This window comes from Chlorocebus sabaeus, chromosome 11 (assembly GCF_047675955.1).
Source record: "Chlorocebus sabaeus isolate Y175 chromosome 11, mChlSab1.0.hap1, whole genome shotgun sequence".
NCBI lineage: Eukaryota > Metazoa > Chordata > Mammalia > Primates > Cercopithecidae > Chlorocebus > Chlorocebus sabaeus.
The window spans coordinates 67893933-67916439 of record NC_132914.1 but is presented as its reverse complement, the minus strand read 5'-3'; the positions used below and the strand labels follow the sequence as shown (position 1 = coordinate 67916439).

Genomic DNA, 22507 nt, shown 5'->3' with positions numbered 1-22507 from the left:
GTTAAGTTGCCCAAGGTGACACACTCTTAAGGGGCAGAACCTGAATTTGAACCCCAGGCAGTCTGGTTCCATAATCCACTCTTAACCACTATGCTGCTGTAACAGCAGGAGTAGCATGAATTCTAAAATTCAGTATCAAGAGTGTTTTGCAATTTATATATACTTATAAAATGAATGAATACATTTGGGGAGTGATTCTGAAATTGGAAGAATAGAATAAAAGGATATGAAGTAACTTCAAAACCTCTCATAACCAAAATGGTCATTTTTTACAACTTCCAACTTAGACTATCAAAGAAAGCATATTTTGCAAACATTTTGCTCTCCTATTTCATTCTTCCTCAAAAATCTGTATCTATTTTTTGTGTGTTTGTCTAATTTTGGAGAATCTCTCACTATGAAGTTTTAAATATAAAGAGCAAATTGGCCCGGCGCGGTGGCTCACGCTTGTAATCCCAGCACTTTGGGAGGCCCAGGCGGGCGGATCACAAGATCAGGAGATCGAGACCATCCTGGCTAACACGGTGAAAACCCGTCTCCACTAAAACTACAAAAAAAAATTAGCCGGGCGTGGTGGGGGACGCCTGTAGTCCCAGCTACTCAGGAGACTGAGGCAGGAGAATGGCGTGAACCCGGGAGGCGGAGCTTGCAGTGAGCAGAGATCGCGCCACTGCACTCCAGCCTGGGCGACAGAGCGAGACTCCGCCTCAAAAATAAATAAATAAATAAATAAATAGCAAATTGCCATGCTCCTTAATTTATAGAGATGCCTCTACATATTTAGGTGCTGAATAAGTATCTGTAAATAAATGAATAAAGCAATAAAAAAAAAAATCAGAATCACACTAAAAGCGAATAAAATTGAGTTGGGCCATGCACATACCACTCCCAATAAGAATGTTATTTAATGCTAATGCTTAAGCAGCCAAGGAAATAAGAAAAATCTTTATTTAAAAAAACACGAAAAGGTAAATTTGTTGATGCTTTAAAGGTTCTCTTTTGCTTCCTATAATCCCACATTTTGAAAGTTTTATTTGCAACCTATATTTGTAATATTTAATCTGTGTGTACACTTGAGACTGTCCTTATAAAAAGGGTTATTTCTGCCTCTTAAAAGCTATAATTCAAGATAGAGTGAAAACCAAGTCACTATAATGCATAAATAAGATTTTATCTTTTGAAAAATGAGAAAATATTGAGTCCTGGGCAAAATTTATTACCTCTAACATAAATTTGAATTGTGTCCTTTCTAATGATTTCAGATTGCCAGAATTGGCAAAATTAGAAAAATTAAGTCTGCTTTACATATAAAATAGCTTAAAAGGGGGGAAAAAGGCCCTCAAAAAGTTATCTTGGGACTTTTCTGCTTAGGATTTCAAGCTGAAATTTTGGTGATATGCCTTGATTTAATTTCCAAGTCTCTTATCTGTAGTTTATTCTTGTTACTGCAGTTGCTACTGGTTTTTAACTTGTACACAGGAAACCAGTGCCAATCAATTTTGTTCCCAAGGTGACAGGAAACCCTGGTTGGTCAGATGTTGATTGTGCTTGCTGTTCATGCTCCACCCATCATATTTTCTTCCCTTTTGGCTGAACTTAAGACAAATTAATCAGTGGTCAACATCTGGCAGACAGTTTTGGTGTCTTCTCAGTGATTTGTTGACCCGTACGTCTAAACAGTAAAAATTCAGTGCGTAAAACTTGTTGGCACTAAAGATAAATGCTGTCAAGAATCTTCTTCAGGGACTTGCGTGGAAGGTCCGTCTTTTGGTTTTTACTTGAAAATGTGAATTTTCCTGAGTAATGAAACATCTGTTCAATAAATATTTCACCTTCTTTATGATGGCGGGTGGCTTACCTCACTCTATTGTAAATTCCAGATATGAACCGTGAAACAGGGGGCAAGGAAGGGTTCAGAGAATGTTAAGCTTTTTCACAGGCCTCTGCTCTTTGTAATTAATCTTTAACCACCTGCATATTTTCTTCATAATGAATCTTATCCTAAATAAACATATCCCTTGTCACTGAACACTCTGAGAGAAAATGTTGATACCCAGAATCTGACAAATAAGATAACCCATAAATAAAAGCTAAGCATAAAGTCAAGTCAGATGACCTCCGCGTCCTTCCAAGCCAAACTTCTTTGGAGTCTCCTCTTTCAAATTCACGTTTTATGACTCTATAAAAAAGGAAAATTATAAACTATCTACTAGCCTTGCGAACTCTTTTCAGAGATCATTTGTTTTAAAGAGAACGGTACTAAAATATAGGTCTAATTGTATCAGGTCTAGGGATAGGAGAGAGCATGAGAAACACACAAGAAATGTTATCTTTATATAGGAAAATGAAGGAAGGTAACAATGCAGGAAGGTGAGATTTAGATAAACCTAAAAAGGGCAGGTATGTTGGACCGGATAGGCTTTTCCTGTTCCTAAAATGTCTTGTGCTCTTACACAGGAAAAGCATTCTTACTCACCAGAGGCATTTGCAAGTCCTAGGCACAGGACCCAAAAGGACCCTGGGTTCTGGTAGTAAGAAGGCAGGAAAGGAGTGGGTGGGAAAGGAAGCATCCATGGGGGGCCCATAGCCAGGACAGATTTTTCAAAGGGTAAAAAAAGCCTCTAGCCGTTTATTCATCTATGCCTCTCTCATTTTGAAAACAAACTCTGCTAGTTTGTTCTTATTTCTTAATACAATACTTCCCATGCCAAAATTTGGATACATTTTAAATTGGGGTCAATTTAGGCTTTAGAGTCTCTAATGAATTGGTCAGCATGTTCATGCTCTTTGAGAGTCTGCCGCCCTCCCTGACCTGCCAGTTCCAATAATCATCCAGCTATCCTCCCAACGATTCCTTTCCTGGATATATTAGCAGGGCGAATTTCGATCCACTTTGTTTACTTGTTCACTATAGTATCTTCCACAGAAAAGCTAGGCCTGTGAAATAAAGATTAAACGGGCTAGAAAACTTTGCAATGTTATGAATCCTAACCACTTTGCAGAATTCATAATTCCAGTTTTGCCTAGTAGAAGAAAAGCCCAAGATCATAAATATTTCTAAGCAGTCAGGGAAACTTTGCATTTGCCAAGGCCCTATAAGAGAGCTGATGGTGAACCCAAACAGAATCGTGCCGAATACCTAAAATGTGTTTGAAATATATTTTATAATTCCTCCATCACAGTAGTCCCCCTTTTGATTTGTGTGATAATCTATTTGGACAGGAGCTATCCACCGTGTGCCTGCTCTTCTTTCCACCTGCTGTTCCATCAGCCGAGGAAAGGGTTGTGCCCAAGGGAGGTGGCTGTCAATTGCTATTCACAATAGCGGTGCCCCTCATGAAATGCTCTGCCAGGATAGGTAAATTATCTATTCTTAGACGGAAGTTTTGTATCTGTGCGATGTTGACTGACTCGGACTCTAACCAAAACTGTTCCCGTGGTTCTCCTCAGTATATTTCTAACCTATTTCTAACCGGAGAACTGTAGGATATTTGGCAGTACCATGTGTAAGTAAGAGCTTTTGCAGGACTTCCAAGCAAGAGAAGTAACAATGGGTATATGCCTGCAACACATTTCTTTTAGGGGAATATGGCACGAGTGTTTTTGTGGATTATCCAGTTTATATAACATATGCATTTTAAATAACTAAGCCTGTCTTGACATGCTTATACTAGAAAGCATTGCTGTTAAGGAGCACCTCTATCTAGGCAAACCCTATTCAGTGAAGAACCAAATCTGAGCTTTAATCTGAAACCAAATAGAAAAATTTGTTGGAATCAAAGATGAGGGAGTGGGGGAAAATAAGATTATGTATCAAGCATATTCAAATATAGGATAATATCCTGGGGCCTAGTGGTAGCACCAATAAGAAAAACATACCTGAGCTGGGTGTGGTGGCTCACGCCCTGAAGTCCCAGCACTTTGGGAGGCCGAGGCGGGTGGGTCACTTGAGACCAGGAGTTCAAGACCAGCCTGGGCAACATGGAGAAACTCTGTCTCTACTAAAAATACAAAAATTAGCCAGCTGCTCTGGAGACTGAGGCAGGAGAATCGCTTAAACCCGGGAGGGGGAGGTTGCAGTAAGCTGAGGTCATGCCACTGCACTCCAGCCTGGGTAACAGAGCAAGACTCTGTCTCAAAAAGATAAATAAATAAATAAATAAAATTACCAGGGTAACAGAACAATACCTCTATATAGAGAGGGAAAAAACTGGAAAAGACTTGGTAATTCTATATCTGTACCTAACATTTGTGGAGCAGCCGCTATGTGCCAGGTACTGTACAAGATGCATCACAGGTATATAAAATCATTTCCTCCTCATATCCACCTCAGGTGGGTAAATTACATCACCTCACCTCTAATGATGAGGAAAGGGAGACACAGGCATTCAGGTACGTTTCCATGGTCACAGAGGACATTACTGCAGAGATAGGATTTGAGCCCAGGTAGTGTGCCCCTAGATCTCACGCTCGTTCCTATTTCCTGCCTCCCCTAATGGCCAAGGCACCCTAGGATTTTTCTTTTTCCACCTTCTCCATATTCATAATTGGACTATATTAAATTTTTTCGATGGAGGAATGGAAGCATTCTGAAATAGAATAATCCGTTTAGCCTAACACTCACAGACCAATTCCACTTTGAGAAGAGCGATGGTTGCGCCTTTCACCCTCCAGATGGCGCCGGTGTGCCACTCACAGACAGGAGAGGTTTCAGGGTCGTCAGCAGGGTGGGCTCTTGGTTTTGTTCAAAGGACATTTGAGCATTGTTTCTCTGTCCTCAACAATCCTACTTGAGACACTTGTTGCCATTGTAAGATTTAAAGGGCCATGTACCAATCCTAAAGCTGACAGGGAGCAGCCGAAGCCTCCCTTAGCAGAAGTCCCTTATTGGCATCCAGAGATGTCCAGTCACTATGGGTTCAGACCGCAGATGCTGTTAGCAGGGGTTTCCAGCTAGGCGCCCGTGGCCCTCTGGAAGGTTCTCATTTGGTATCCATCGGAAGGCCTTTTATCGCTTGTTAGTAATGATACAGATTTGTTTTAGAGGCAAGCAATTCTTTCAGTGTTTAAGCCTTTGCAATTTTCATTATTTTTAAAAAAATGATGTTTTCGCCCTTTTGCTCCCCTTCCTAACAAAGGAAATTGTTAGGAATTACATTACTAATGTAATTTAGTCAAGGAGTTCCATTAGGATTTGTATCGAAAAGGGATTTCTAGGATAAAGCACCATTTTGCTGAGATATGATCTTCAGGAAAGGATGGGGCCGGGCAGCCTCGTGAAGTTTGCATTAGTGAACTCTGGGTTCCCGTAATCCTGCTGCATGCCTTATCGAGGGCAGCCTAGGAGTGAATTGGCAGTAGGTTAGAAAGCATGATTAGAAGAGGGAAAGCTGAAATGGCCTTCATGGCAGCTGTTTTCCTCCACAGGATACTGGGTGATTCCTGTCCTAACCAGATACTGATTACTTAAAGCTTAGCCCAATAGTTCTTGTCAAAAATGATTTCCGTAGCGTATTTTGACTTGCTGAGGTCTGAAGAACTTTGAGAATTTGTTAGGTGTGGATCTGAACTCCAGGAGCTGCTCAGTAGTATTCAATTAATGAACTCTATCCATTCGAACAGAATGTCTTAAGCACCTCGTTTTTTATCTCATTCACACTTCTTTGAATGTCCTTATCTGACATGGAGAATTATTGGTGGAAAATGTGTGCATTGATAATTCAGACAAATGAAAGCAAAAAAAGTCCAAAGGACTTATCTTCAAATTGTTTTACACAATATTTCAAACATACGCAAATTGGTGTAAATATGTTTCAGTCTGTAAATTGATGTGTTCTTGTAATATTTCCCCATTATAATTGAGTCCTTGTTTTGTAAACATTTCACCTCATCTACAATATACACACTCAAAATATTTAAATTGTTGAAAACTATTTTTAACGTGAATACATTTTCTTCACATAAAATACAAAGGATTAATGTAACATTTAACTCTTTAAAATATTCCACCAAATATTCAGCCCTGAATGGTAAAACACAAAAAAGGTGTGTGTTTGTGTTTAAAGCAGTGGACCGGCTGGGCACAGTGGCTCACGCCTGTAATCCCAGCATTTTGGGAGGCTAGGCAGGCAGATCACGAGGTCAGGAGTTCAAGACCAGCTTGACCATCATGGTGAAACCCCATCTCTACTAAAAATACAAAAAATTAGTTGAGTGTGGTGGCATACACCTGTAATCCCAGCTACTCGGGAGGCTAGGCAGAAGAATCGCTTGAACCTAGGAGGCAGAGGTTCCAGTGAGCCAAGATCATGCTATTGCACTCCAGCCCGGGCAACAGAGCAAGACTCCATCTCAAAAAACAAAAACAAAAACAAAAAACAGTGGACCATGAGGTATTTATTTTAAATCTCTCTTAGAAGTAGTTTCCAGTGTTAAAGCTGTGCAATACTTTGTTGTCTCAAATGTTCAGCAGACAAGAAGCAATTCCAAATTCTATAAAAAATGTAATATTTAAATCAAAGTAATGGGTTTTCTAAAAGTCATTTTATCTTGATTCAGACAGTTAATATTTGAGAGACTTTTCAAATACTGTGGCTGTATAGGATTTTTAAAGAGAATATTGTATTTTTCTTTTCTTAGCATAGATGCCTATTCATGCCAGAAATCAGTAAGTATTATTACAGGAAAATTACTGACCAATTGTCAGGTTTTATATGATAATTGTTTAATATGTAATAAAAGCAAATACTACTTTTTTCCTTTGGAATCAATGCAAAACATTATGATAAACAGAAGAAATAATTCATTTCTAGTCAGTTTGGAAACTCTCTTTGTATTTCATTTTTATTTTCCTTTTAACACCTATAAGTCCCTGCCAAGCATAGAGGAAATGCCTGGATGCATGGAAGATATTAAAATTAGGTCAATTATGTTCCATCTTGTTAGGTTTGCCAGGCATTCTGTAGATATGAGACATGTTCTCATATCTACATTTTGTATCTATCATTTTAATACATTTAATCATTTTAATACATTTTAATACATTTTGTATTCTCATATCTATCATTTTGTCCTATGTCTTGTATTGACTTTGTCAGGGTGTGCTACATGTCCTGTACTAAGCATTACAAAAATTTGATAGTCAGAGCTATTTTTTGAAATCTAACTGGGGCGAGCCTCGTGTTTGTGTTTGCTCAATTTGTTGACCCTGTCCTTTGTAATCCTTTGTTAGACTCTTTCAGTAGTTAGACTCATTTGTGTATTTCCTGAGTTCATTCTCATCAGAAATGATCATTTTCAGAATGAAATGTCACTGGTATAGCTTAGGACAGCTTAATATGCTAAGATGACGGAGTTAGTTGGTATTAGAAGTCATTCTAACCTGACATTCTCTCTTTACTTGAAAAGAGTGTTAGTGCTCAGTGTTTTTAAAGATTCTCTGTGTTCATTATTATGTAATTCACAGAAACATATACTGGAGATATAATAAAAATGTCATTATTGAGCATCTCAGAAATTAAGAGTTGTCCAGATAAATATTAGAATTTTTGGCCGGGCGCGGTGGCTCAAGCCTGTAATCCCAGCACTTTGGGAGGCCGAGACGGGCGGATCACGAGGTCAGGAGATCGAGACCATCCTGGCTAACACGGTGAAACCCCGTCTCTACTAAAAAGTACAAAAAACTAGCCGGGCGAGGTGGCGGGCGTCTGTAGTCCCAGCTACTCGGGAGGCTAAGGCAGGAGAATGGCGTGAACCCGGGAGGCGGAGCTTGCTGTGAGCCGAGATCCGGCCACTGCACTCCAGCCTGGGCGACAGAGCGAGACTCCGTCTCAAAAAAAAGAATTAAAAAAAAAAAAAAAAAAAAAAAAAATTAGAATTTTTATGTTAAAAGATTTGTGGTGAAAAGAAATAATGAATTAACTCATAAAACAACACCTGAGGAAGAATAATTTGTTAGAGAAACAAAGAATATTCTTGTAGCCATTGTTTAAAAGTCTGTTTTTACATATTATTCACTGCCATCTGCCTGAGAGAAATGTTGAATCTAAAAAATTTAGAACATTTTAACTTTGCCTTTATGGTTATAGTAGTGATTTGGATGATATATTCTTGCTGTGAGAACTTAATGATCACCAGTTGCATATCTATAGGGAAGATTGAAGTGTCTTTTGTAATACACAAAATGGTTTTATTTTGTGGGACAGGGTCTTGCTCTGTCCCCAGGCTAGAGTGCAGTGGTGTAATCATAGCTCAGTGCAGCCTTCAACTCCTGGGCTCAGGTGATCCTCCTGCCTCAGCCTCCCAAGTAGCTGGTATTACAGTCATGAGCCACTATGCCCAGCAAAATGCTATTTTAAATAATCTTTGATGAATAGTGCTTATAGCTGATATGGTAGATACCATAGGTCCTAGGTGCTTAGTGTCTTGTATCTCAAAAGTGGTTGAAAAAAGTTACCATTACCTATGTAAGTCTAGATAATTGAGAGAGTGGTCTCAAAGTGGGGCGTGTACATCCCAAGAAATGTGTAAAATGATCCATTAGGGTGTAAAAATACATATTAGAAAAAAATTTATATTTATCTTTCCCTTTCCTACTTCAAATTTTGTAAATATTTCATAATTTCCATAAGTACAATAAGTACAATAGTACATGCATATAATTTACATATACATAAATTTCATTAGAGGTAGACTTTTTTTTTTTAAACTTAGAAGACAGACAATAGAAAAAAACTGAAACTTACTAACAGCTCTACCCAAAAATGGGAGATAAAGTTAGAGTACATATACAGTGGAACCAATCCAAGTGTTTTCTAGCATGTCTAGAATGCCAATATTTTAATGATTTTATCCTGTTACAAGCACTTATTAGAAGCTGAGAGACAAAAGAGATAAAGAGGCTACTTTATGTAATGTCTTAAATAACAACAAAAAAATACCTTTGGCATACTCAATATATAGGAGAAACTTTCTTTGGAGACAGGGTATCCTATCACCGAAGCTGGAATGCAGTAGCGTGATCACGGCTCACTGTAGCCTTGACCTCCCTAGGCTCCAGCGATCCTCCCACTTAGCCTCCCGGGCAGCTGGAACTACAGGCACACACTACCATGCCCGGCTAATTTTTGAAATTTTGGTAGAGATGGGCTTTTGCCATGTTCCCTAGGCTGGTCTCAAACTCCTGGGCTCATGTAATCTGCCCACCTCGGCCTCCCAAAGTGCTGGGCATGAAGATGAGAGCCACTCACTGCACCCCGTCTATAGGAGAAACTTATATTATGTTCCTACAGATAAATTTGCATGAATAAGCAATTGTATAGTGGAAGACTCTCCATGGCAACATTGTTGGTAATAGCAAAAAGAATTGGAAATAAATATCTATTAATAGATATTTTCATATATATTATTGTGTATTTACTTATGAAATCCACATTATTTTTCTAATAAGACCAATTTTTCAATATATAATGTAAAGTGGGGAAAAGTTGCAAAACTATATGAAATTTTATGATCCAATTTATATTTGTCTTTGTAAGTGCGTGGGCGATGGAGAGAAGGGTACATAACACAAATTGTGGTGAGCTGTGAGAAGCAGAGCCAGAAAATCAGGAGGTGGGAAGAACTAGGGGAAGAGGGCTTTCTTTTTCATTTGCATCCTTCTGCATTATTTGAAAACTTTAGTATAAGTATGTATTAATTTTATAATTAACATTTTAGTAATGAAAACAAGGCATTGTTTTCTTTGAATTAATAGATATTTATATCATAGATATGTCTATTCAACATAAAATGAAGTGGAACTAGAACAGTAACCACATTATTTGAATAATAATATAGGCAGACACAGTCATGAAGACCACAGAGATACCTTTGGGTATCTACTTCAGAATCACTAAGTAGGGCCAAAACTTCACTTTTAATCTATGCTATGTCTCCATAACTGATTGGATAAGACCTCCCACATTAGGAGGGTTGCTCTGCTTCACTTGGTCTTCCAATTTAAATGTTACTCTCGTCCAAAACACGCTCAGAGAAATACCCACAATGAGGTTTGACCAAATACGCAGGCAACCCGTGGCCCAGTCAACTTGACATATAAAATTGATCATCACAAATACTATCAAAAAGTAAAAAGACAATTCATAGAATGGGAAGGCATATATGTGATAAGGGTCTAGTGTCCAGAATATATACATGATTTTATAACACAAAATAAAAAGACAACCCAAATTAAAAATGGTCCAAGGATTTCATTAGGCATTTATCCATAGAGTATATACAAACGTCCAGTAAGCCAATGAAAACATGCTCAACATTGTTAGTCGTTAGGGAAATGTAACCAAACCCACAATGAGATGCCACTTCACACCTACTAGGATGGCTATTACTAAAAAAAAAAAAAAAAAAAAAAAAAGGCAACAGCAAGTATTAGCAAGAATGTGGAGGCATTGGAACTCTCAGACATTGCAGGTAGAAACGTAAAGTGGTGCAGGCACTTTGGAAAAGAATCTGGTAGTTTCTCAAAAAGTTAAACGTAGTTACCATATAACCCAGAAATTCCATTCCTAGATGTATACCCAAAAGAAATGAAAGCACATATTCACGCAAAACTTAAACACAAATAGTCATAGCAGAATAATTCATACTAGCCAAAAGTGGAAACAACCCAAATGTCCATCAACTGATGAATGAATACACAAAATGTGGGTGTATCCATACAATGGAATATATTGTGCCATGAAAAGTAATGTAGTACTGATAGATGCTACAATGTGGATGAACCGCGAAAATATTATGCTAAGTAAAAGAAGTCAGACAAGACACAAGAGGCCATATGTTGTATGATTCCATTTATATGAAATGTCCAAAGCAGGTAAATCTATAGACACAGCATGTATATTAGTGGTTTCTTTTTTTTTTTTTTTTTGAGACGGACTCTCGCTCTGTCACCCAGGCTGGAGTGCTGTGGCCGGATCTCAGCTCACTGCAAGCTCCGCCTCCCGGGTTTACGCCATTCTCCTGCCTCAGCCTCCCGAGTAGCTGGGACTACAGTCGCCCGCCACTCGCCCGGCTAATTTTTTGTATTTTTTTTTAGTAGAGACGGGGTTTCACCGTGTTAGCCAGGATGGTCTCGATCTGCTGACCTCGTGATCCGCCCGTCTCGGCCTCCCAAAGTGCTGGGATTACAGGCTTGAGCCACCGCGCCCGGCTATTAGTGGTTTCTAGAGCCTGGAGAGAGAGAGAAATACAGAGTAACTGCTAGTGAGCAGGGAGAATTTTTTTGGGGTGGGAGTGGTGAGGAAAATGTTTTAAAATTGATTGTGGTGATGCTTATACAACTGACTATACAAAAAACCATTGAATTGTACACTTTGGAAATGTGAATTTTGTTGTACATAAATTATATCAATAAAATGAGGAAGCAGTATATATAACTTTAGTTTTCTATCATAAATGTTACCCATTAATATTATATAAAATTGGTTGGGAATTGCTTCTGGGCATTTTTTCATTTTGTTTGATTTGGTTAAAGCATGCTAATTTAGAACATTTTTATTTCTGGAAAAGCAAAGGGATATATTTCTTATAGCAAGCATAAAAGCATCCTTTACATGACAAATTTCAGTTCACTCTTTAAAATGTGTATATTTTGCATTCTAGAAATACTTATTTTTTTACCAGTCCATCTGCTCCTTGGACATAATAGAGATAATAAAACACAGTATCAAAAATAAAAACTCTTTACTTTGTCTGGTATGACTAATATCTGCACTTGGGTGAATGACTATTTGATTTTCAGGGTTATCTTGCAATTATTTTATCTGACACTGGATGAGAAAGGACCCAGAAAAAAAAAAAAGAATTATTATGAATGGCATCAAATCAACAAATCCCAGTTGTTTACAGGGAGAGGTTTATTTTAACTATTGGCAACTGTGTTCAATAATTTATATTTAGGCATTCGTCCGTGTACTAGGCATCACTGATAACATGATTGTGTATTTATGCTGGCAAGAATCTGATCACAGTGATCAAATCAAGTGCATTCTCTTCATTTAATGCTAATACAGCCCTTCCAGGTAATTGACGCCTTCCTTCCTTCCACCTGAAGACTGATGATACTTTAAATATGATCTGTGGCCACAGAGTAACCCAGCAAAGTCATTGACTCTCCACTGACCAAAAGGAGGCAACTCCCTACTCTGAAATTCCAAGGTGAAAGGCCAGTGACTTGTAGGGAGCAAAGGTCATCCTGGTTTATTTGCAAAGCACCTAACCGACCAAAGCCCACGATTACGTGGTGGGTGGTACACTTCTAAATGAACACTGAACAAACACAGGGATGTATATTTAAATAACTTACTGTTCTTGGGTAAACATTTGGAGAAACTCTGGAGAGAGTAGATTTTCATGATTTTGATTAAGAGTTCATTTTAGGCAAAGGCAGACCTTGATGTGCCCTGGTTAATGACTTAAGATACCTGCTTTTTATATCAAATGACTGAGATGGAATCTAGAATCTTTCAGATAGATATTAAAGGGTACTTTTAAAAATATATAATCCTTGGCATAAATGTAAAAATTTTGTTTGTGAATATTTAACTTTATAAATGTTTCTTTCCAATGACTAAAAACAGATTTAAGGATTTGGAATTAAAATAAAGGGCTCTTTTTTAACTTCTGTGTTAAGTTCAGGGGTACATGTGCAGGTTCGTTACATAGGTAAACTTGTGTCATGGGGGTTTGTTGCACACATTATTTCATCACCCAGGTTAATACCTACTACCCCTTAGTTATCCTACTACCCCTAAATATAAATAAATATACCAAATATAATTACACTTAATAATCCTACTACCCCTTAGTTATTTTTTTCTGATCCTCTTCCTCCTCCCACTCTCCACCCTCCGATAGGCCCCACCAGTGTGTGTTTTTCCCCTCTGGGTATCCATGTGTTCTCATCATTTAGCACCCATTTATAAGGGAGAATATGTAGTATTTGGTTTTCTGTTCCTGTGTTAGTTTGCTAAGGCTAATGGCCTCCAGCTCCATCCGTGTCCCTGCAAAGGACATAATCTCATTCTTTTTTATGACTGCATAGTATTCCGTGGTGTATATGTAGCTCATTTTCTTTATCCATCCATCATTACTGGGCATTTAGGTTGATTCCATGTCTTTGCTGTTGTGAATAGTGCTGCAATGAACATATGTGTGAATATGTCTTTATAATAGAGCAATTTATATACCTTTGGGTATATGGGATTTCTGGGTCAAATGATATTTCTGTCTTTAGGTCTTTGAGGAATTGCCATGCTGTCTTTCACAATAGTTGAATTAATTTACACTCCCACTAACAGTGTATAAGCATTCCTTTTTGTCCACAACCTCACCAGTATATGTCATTTTTTGACTTTTTAATAGTAGCCATTCTAACTGGTGTGAGAGGGTATCTCATTGTGGTTTTGATTTGCATTTCTCTAATCAGTGATGTTGAGATTTTTTTCCATATGGTTGTTGACTGCATCTATATCTTCTTTTGGGAAGTGTCTGTTCATGTCCTTTGCTCACCGTTTAATAACAATTTTTTCTTGCAAATTTAAGCTCCTTATAGATGCTGGATATTAGACCTTTGTCTGATGCAAAGTTGCCATAATTTTCCCCCATTCTGTAGGTTGTCTGTTATACTCTGTTGATAGTTCCTTTTGCTGTACAGAAACTCTTTAGTTTAATTAAATCCCATTTGTCAATTTTTCCTTTTGTTGAAATCATTTTTGACATCTTCATCATGAAATGCCTATGTCCTTGCCTATGGCTTGAATGGTATTGCCTAGATTTTCTTACAGGATTTTTATAGTTTGGGTTTTTACATTTAAGCCTTTGAAGCATCTTGAGTTAATTTTTGTATATGATGTAAGGAAGGGATCCAGTTTTAATTTTCTGCATATGGCTAGCCAGTTCTCCCAGCACCATTTATTGAATAGGGAATACTTTCCCATTGCTTGTTTTTGTCAGGTTTGTTGAAGATCAAATAGTTGTAGGCATGCAGCCTTATTTCTGGCATCTCTATTCTGTTCCATTGGTCTCTGTGTCTGTTTTTGTCCCAATACCATGCTGTTTTGGTTACTGTAGCCCTATACTATAGTTGAAGTCAGGTAGCATCATGCCTCCAGATTTGTTCTTTTTGCTTAGGAGTGTGTTGGCTATTCGGGCTCCTTTTTGGTTCCATATGCATTTTAAAATGGCTTTTCTAGTTCTGTGAATAATCTTTCTCAAAAATTGTTGTAACAATTAAGTGAGATAATTCAGGTAAGCCATTTCTTACAAACTTGGCTTAATTAATGTTAAGTGCTATCATTGAATCTATAAATTGTTTTGGGTAGTATGGCCATTTTAATAATATTAATTCTTCCTATACATGAACATGGAACATTTTTCCATTTGTTTGTATCATCTCTGATTTATTTGAGCAGTGTTTTGCAGTTCTCCTTGTAGAAGTCTTTCATCTCCCTAGTTAGCTGTATTCCTAGGCATTTTTTTTTTTTTTTTTTTTTTTTGCGGCAATTGTGAATGGGAGTTCGTTCCTGATTTGCCTCTTGGCTTGACTGTTGTTGGTGTACAGGAATGCTAGCAATTTTTGCACATTGCACATTGATTTTGTATCCTGAGACTTTGCTGAAATTGTTTATTAGCTTCAGAAGCTTCTGGGCTGAAACTATGGGTTTTCTAGATATAGGATCATGTCATCTGCAAACAGGGATAGTTTACTTCCTCTTTTCCTATTTGAATGCTCTTTATTTCTTCCTCTTGCCTGATTTCTCTGGCCAGGACATCCAATACTATATTGAGTACAAGCGGTGAAAGAGGGCATTCTTGTCTTGTGCTGGTTTTCAAGGGGAATGCTTCCAGCTTTTGCCCATTCAAGTATGATGTTGGCTGTGGGTTTGTCATATATGACTCTTAGTATTTGGAGGTATGCTCCTTTAGTACCTAGTTTATTAAGAGTTTGTAACACGAATGGATGTCGAATTTTATCCTTTTCTGTATCTATTGAGATAGCCATGTGGTTTTGTCTTTAGTTCTGTTTATGTGATGAATTACATTTATTGATTTGTGTATGTTGAACCAACTTTGCATCCCAGGATAAAGCCTACTTGATCTTGGTAGGTAAGCTTTTTGATGTGCTGCTGAATTTTGTTTGCTAGTATTTTATTGAGGATTAATGCATCAATGGTCATCAAGGATACTGGCCAGAAGTTTTCTTTTTTATTGTATCTCTGCCAGGTTTTGGTATCAGGACAATAGGTGTCATTTCTGGTCTTACAAATAAATGAATATATTTAATTTATTGGTAATGATCAGGATTAAAAGGGTTCTTTGGTAGTTGATTGCATAAAGAGACGGGGATTATTCATTGTATTGTGCTACCTAGAAAATGCCGTGTGTGTGTGTGTATGTGTGTGTGTATTTGTATTTGTATTTAAATCAGCTGAAATTCAAAGAAGACTTCTCATTTCACAAAGAATGACTTAGTCATTGAGACTTATTAATTTTTTAGCATTATCTTTTTCTTAACTAATTATATAAACTGGAAAAATTAACTTAGGAACTAAAAATAGGACTACCATCATTTTGTTATTTTGTTGAAAGGGAAACAGCCTCCTCACCATGAGTGACAGTCAAAACAATACCAAATGCCAAAAAAAAAAGAGTAAAAATTAATCATCCTTGGTTACAAAACAAAGCAATAGATTTTCTTCCTTTTTCTGAACAAAATTAACGTAGATCTTTAGGATGTTAATGCTCAGACTTTACTGATGCTTAAACAAGATTCAAACTGAATCACAACTGTAACATTTACCTACATAAGCTTGGCTTCTCCACTCAAAATTTTCAGACTCCTGTTTAACATGGTTCCCCCAATTCCTGTATTTTCAGGAGGATTGAAAAAACCATCAAAGCACAGTAATTACATATAGCATCCCTCTAACCAATTCATTCGCAACTGTTCATCCACACAGACATCAAAAGTGTTGCTCTCCATGTGTTCATGACTGGGTACAACAGGAAAACTCAAGTCAAAGTCTTTGGCCTCAATGTGTTCATACTTTACTGCAAATCATTTCTAGTGAATATGATATATATTGGATACATATTGGGAAAATTGCTAAGAAGTCTCAGAGGATAGAGCCCCCGGCATTTGGAGGATTGAACCTGAAAGTGTTGGGGCAAGCTCATTTGAGGCATAGAGAACAGAGTTGCAGGTAGATTGTCTGCCTGGGACACAGGTCTGGATAAGAATGTGACAAGAGATAAGACTGGAGAAATACACAGTAGATAGATTAGGAAGCATCTTATGTCTAAAGGGTAGCTACTTGTGGGTTTTTCATATTTTCAGTGCTCAGACATCATTCCAGTGAAATCTGGAAAAAATATATCGAACTAGGAGATTTTAGAGTTAGGAAAGCTTGCTAAGGAACAACTGCAAAGATCTGAACCAAAGATGAAGAGAGTTTGAGCTACATCAATATCAGCAAGCTCCAAGAGTCTGTCTTCATGCCTCTTCCACACTGCGAGTGTCCACTGACTTCTCCAAACTCAAGAGATTTTGAGTTAGTTTTTAAGACTTCTTGACTGAAAAGTAATTAGGGAAATGCACAAACATTGAAGTACAAGGATGTTCATTACAGTTTTGTTTATAGTGGTGAAAAAATTGAAAATGACTTAGTGTCCAAAAATAAGGTATTTGTTAACTAACTATAACACATCTCAATAATGGAATACTATCAATTGTTTGAAAAGAGTGTTTAAAAAAACTTGAGAACATGAAAAGACATTCATGATATAGTTAGTTTTTTAAAAAAGTAAATAATATGCAATGGTTCTGTGCCTATTTCCTTTTTTAAAAAGTAAATCATAAAATAATATATTGAATAAAAATCTAGATTTTTGTCATACATATAAGGACTTGAAGGACATATACAAAAAATATTCTTAGCAGTTTAAATATTGGTATCATGAAATTTGTAAAATCTCTATTTTTAGCTTTTGTCTAGTTAACAGGCATTATTTTTGAATCAGAAAAACATTGTTAATTTTGAAGACATTAGGTATAAATGTTAAGGACTTGAAGTATAAAAAATAGTCCCAACTTAGACGACTATTGATTTTGCATGTGTAATACTGCTGCTAACTCTTAATTACTGATCAATTTTCTCAACTTTACCTCCTTCAAATGTTCATCAGTGTATACTCATGTAGCTCCCACATAGCTGTGTAGAGAGTGAAGTAAAAATCACCATGTTAATTATAATAATTCATATATGTTATTATATCCCAGACATTAGGCTGGAAATTTTCACATATTCTTGCTTATTTATCTTTTATGGTGTGAGTCGCCTTTGTGAGTTTTATTATTATTCCCATTTGCCTATTATCTAGTCTAAGATCCAAGTTGCTTAAGCGAAATACAGAACAATGATTAAACTCATTTGCCGAGGTCAATATTTCAAGAGTAATGTGACAAGTTCAATGTATCTGGTTCTTTTAAATGATTGTTTTGATTTTTTTTATTGTAAAATAAGGGTGTAGCAAATTTTGCCTTGTCCTATACACATATAAAAGGTCAGACATCATTTTATGAATTCAAAACATTTATAGATTCAATCAAAAGGCATAGCAACATTCTATCTAGTGAGGTAGGTCCTTTCAGGTAGGAAAATGAATCATTTCCCACACTAAAAATGTTCTTTATGTTAAAAGATTTTCTTTTAACGTTAAGGTGAAATTCATTTATCATCTTCCTGGGTTCATGCCTGGCATGTTCTATATTTATTATTATTTCTTCCCTTCAGGATTTCCTTTGGGAAATTTTATTATGGATGGTCACAATACCTACTCATTTATTTCAGCTTCTTGAAATTGGTAACACTCCATTTATGTCACAATTTAACTTTCTTAGTGTTCCGTGTTTATTTCTGTTTTATCCTATCACCTTTCAAGTGATCCAGAAAGAGGGTTAGTACTATATATAATTTATTGGAAGATAAAGAGATGGAAACAGTATACTATTATTAAATGCTATTAATCTTGGAACTAAAAATCATAGAATTGGGAGTTGCAAAGAACTGCTGATGCCACTCAGTACACACAAAGTAAAGGAATTCCATCTCTCCATTTCTCCACTTTTGTCTCCTTCATTATTCAAATGAGCAAAAACTTGTGTTTTTTTTTCTTTTTCATTCTATTTAAGTAGAGTTATTCTAGAAAACTAAATATGTGGAAAAGCTGAATATGCAAGATTAAATAAGAAAAATTAAGTTGTGGGTGAGAGGGTTTAAGGCCACCTTTTATGATCAAGCCAAGACTGTCAGATTCATGGCCACTATAACACACAACAATGAATAGTTGGACTAAAGGATTCAAGATCACATTTTCAGTTCTTAAAAGAACATCAACATTAAAGTTCTTGCTTCTCACCACGTAAGATTTGACGTGTACACTAATGAAGACAGCTCTAGACAAATTATGTATACTTTCTACAGAATCGAAAGAAAAGATCTCAGAGGTCAAATCTGTTTGCTTTCATTCTGTACTAAATTCTTCTTATAATCTTTAAAATCCATATTTTTCCATTCTCCAGTATTTCAAGATAAGCAGCTGCCGCCGTTTCCCACTGAAACTTAATTTAATAATCCAATAGTTTCAGAAGTACATCTTCCGGGACTACAAGAAAAAATGATCATTTGTTTCATTTTGTTCTCTTACTTCCATTTCCATTCTTTATTGGGTGCTAAATGAGGTATACTACTTGGAGTTTCACTGTTCTCGGTGACTAAAGTACTGCAAAAACAGTAGCATGTCTGAGAATGAGCCCGTAGACATGATACTGGAAATTTGAGCCCTTTCTGCCTAAGTTCTGCTTCTAAAATCTAGCATTATGGTCCTCAACTACCAGGAAAATAAATGCCTGGTTTCTGAGTTATTCCAACACTCAATTGTAATGTTACTATAATTTTAGCTATGTTTTCTTCCCACCTGTAAGTTATCGGAAACTGATGTCATTAGAATTGAACAATTTTGACCCAAAGTTGTTTATATTCTCTTGCTAAAATTGATGTGTTGCCCCGGCCCATAATATTTATACATATTTTCCTTTTTAGTTAATTATAATTAGCATGCTGTTTATTGCATTCCTTTTACTTTTCCCTAAGAATTTGCTTTTTCCTTCAATTGTTTGCATTGGTATCTTTTGAATTTCCTCCCTCTTATTTATTTTTTGGCATAAATAATAATTGGTGCTGCAGCAGGAGCTTGATAAAGCTTTTTATTATGTTCCCTTTTGTCCAACAGCAATCATGAGGCATTAAAAAGGCTAAACAGTTTGCCCACAGTTCCAAGACAAAATAAAAGTAAAGCTTTCAGTAGAGTTTGTTCTTACTTTTCACATTCCTTTTTTATTAAAGGTATAGTTCTCCTATTATTTATGTTGATTTTTTTTCTAAATTCTGTAGATTTTTTTCATATGTCTTAATTGGAATTTTCCCATAAGTTGATATGTTTATCTTGTTTTTGAAATGTCTTTTGACTGTAATATATAAATGGTTATTTTTTAAGTCAGTTAGCATGAAAATGTTTCCATGACTCTCTGCTTACCACAGAATTCTTAGAAAATTAACTCATTAAATCAAATAGACCCTAGACGCGGGATCTCGAAAGCTTCTAATCTCCCAGGTTTAGGCAGCGTATGCTATGGGAAATCAAAACAGAAGTTGATACACCCTGATGATGTTCTGGATCCTCTTTTATCTGGCTTTTTTTATTTTTTTATTTCTGACATGGGGTCTCACTCTGTCACCCAACCTGGAGTATGATAGTGGTGCAATCTTACCTCACTGCAGCCTGAACTCCCGGGCTCAGTCTTCCAGCCTCATCCTCCCGAATAGCTGAGACTACAGGCAAGCACTACAACATCTAGCTATTTTATTTTTTTGGAGAGACAGGGTCTTGCTATGTTGCCCTGGCCAGTCTCAAACTCCTGGCCTCAAGTGATCCTCCTGCCTCTTTCTCCCAAAGTGCTGGGATTACAGGTGTTAGCCAACATCCCTGGACTCTTGTTGGGCTTTTTATAGTCTTACGGTGTCTATGACTGTTGCTTCTCTCTCATCTCTCTTACATAGGCCTGCCCCCCAATTTCAAAATATATTTTTATATGAGAGAACTCCAGTTCAAACTGCTTCTATGTTGTTCTTCAAAGTTGTGTTAATTTATTCTCCTACACTTTTTTTCCTGCCAGTTTCTTTAACTCTCTACCAAAAACTCACCTATTAAACATTTGCTTTCAAAGCCCAACTTAAATGACTTCTACCTCATGAATCTGCTCTGACCACTCTAGATGGAAGAGACCTCACCATCTAAAGCATGAGCATCACTCCATTGACAGAGGGCAGGCACTTTTGTCTCTGGAGGCTGAAAATTTGACTGAATAGCATGGTGATTTTAAATGGCATATGACTACCAATCCCTTAAGCAGCCTCTCTCAACTTCATACTAAATTATCTATAAAGCCTACCAAAGCTGAGGTCTCACAAATGCCCTAAATATTAAGACCAATTGGTAAACTATTAGTAGAATCAGTAAGGATTTTCTGTCAATTTGAAGTCCAGAACTGAATTGAAAAACTTTAAAAACTACTTTCCCACTAAACATAGATAAAAATTCTTGGTCCATGAGTAGAACCATTCTTTGCTCTTCTTCAACTGTTTGCCTCCTACTCAGATGCACAGGAACCATATCAACTACCACCAAAAACTAGAAAAGAAAAAGTGGAGTGGGAAAATGATCCCTCAATTAGGTAGGCAGTATTTTATGAGCATCTATAGTAAATGCTATTTCCTAATCCCTAACACAGTGATCCAAAAGAGTTAAGAATAATAATAGGATGAGAAAAAGTTTTCAGAAACATGTCCCCCAAAATATATAGGCATATCAATATTCATTTTTTAAAGTCAGTTGTGAGGGCAAATATAAAATTGACAGGAAAGAAAGTAATATTGATAAAATTTACAGTGAAGATATGACTATGAATCCCTTCAAATAACACAGTGGCTACAATGTACAAGGTAAAAACTGTTAAAAGGAAAAATAACAAGCACAATTATTGTGGAGGACTCACATACATATCTCAGGCTTTGACAAATCCAGTAGAAAAAAAGGAAGGAAAGAATAGGTTGGAATACAGTAATATCTTCAATAAAATAATAGTATAATAAATAAAGTGATATATATATATATATGTGCAGGTAGATACTTACAAACATATACACATAATCAAACTAGTTGCCAGCAAAACATCTGTGAAATATTTAGAAAATGTTATAGTGTTTATCTCAAAAAAAATCAAGAAGTTTCAACCATTAAAAGGCCAGCCATTCTCTAATTTCCATGAACTATAACTGGAAATTATAAGGAAAATAAATGTCTAAACATACAGATACCCATCAAATTAAAGTGGAAATTAAAATCTCAATTACAAACCATTTAGAAATTAACAAAAATGACATTACATATCAAATTATAGAACGGCAGCAAAAACGCAACTAGAAGCAGATTCATCAGAGAAGAAAACTGATAGATTTTTGTTAATGGATTTTGTTGTTGTTGTTTTTGTATATTCCAATAGTTTTCCACTGTTTGAAATTAAGCTGAAGCCACTATAATTATTTCTTAATGTCGCATTCTGGAGGAAGTATTAAAATGCCAGAGGGCATAATTTGCTGGGACTAGTATCTACTCTTGCTATCTTTATTCTCATATATTTTGGCCTGTTGTTCCCTGTTCTCTACTTCCTTGAGACGCCAACTACTTGGCACCATATTTGATCTGACACACACCTACGGCCCCTTTAAATGTAACAGTTCTTGTAAACACCATCTCTGACTTCAATTCTCAGTCTCTCACATGCTGTTTTATAGTTACCCCTTGGTCCACACAGCTGGTATTACTTGTAAAAGGCATCCTTACTTTCTACTCAGGACTCAGGGTCTGTATTAGTTGTAAGAGCATCACCTTGCCCCCCAACAGGAGAATGGGAATTATGAGAAGAAGATGAATTGTAACTCATTTTAAGGGTCTGTGATTTCTATGGCCCCTTTTAAGTTTACCGCAAAATTAAATGAATTCATATGTCAATTCACCTATGCGTGCATACATATACACATAAATAGAGGATACAGAAGCCATCTTTTAAAATTTTTATCTATTGTTTTATTTATTTATTTTAGAGCCAAGGCCTCTCTCTGCTGCCCAGGCTGGCGTGCAGTGGCACCATCACAGCTCAGTGCAGCCTCAACCTCCCGGGCTCACACGATTCTCTCACCTCAGCCTCCCTAGTAGCTGAGACTACAAGTGTGGGCCACCACATCCAGCTGCTTTTTGTATGTTTTGTAGAGACGGGGTTTTGCCATGTTGCCCAGGCTTGTCTTGATCTCCTGAGCTCAGACAATCCACC

At 36.7% G+C, this 22507-nt stretch overlaps 1 protein-coding gene across 4 annotated transcripts in view; it reads left to right on the top strand.

The window, feature by feature from the left end:
- PTPRR (protein tyrosine phosphatase receptor type R) overlaps nucleotides 1-22507 on the top strand; it is a 283354-nt gene that overhangs the window by 192037 nt on the left and 68810 nt on the right. The window lies entirely within an intron of this gene.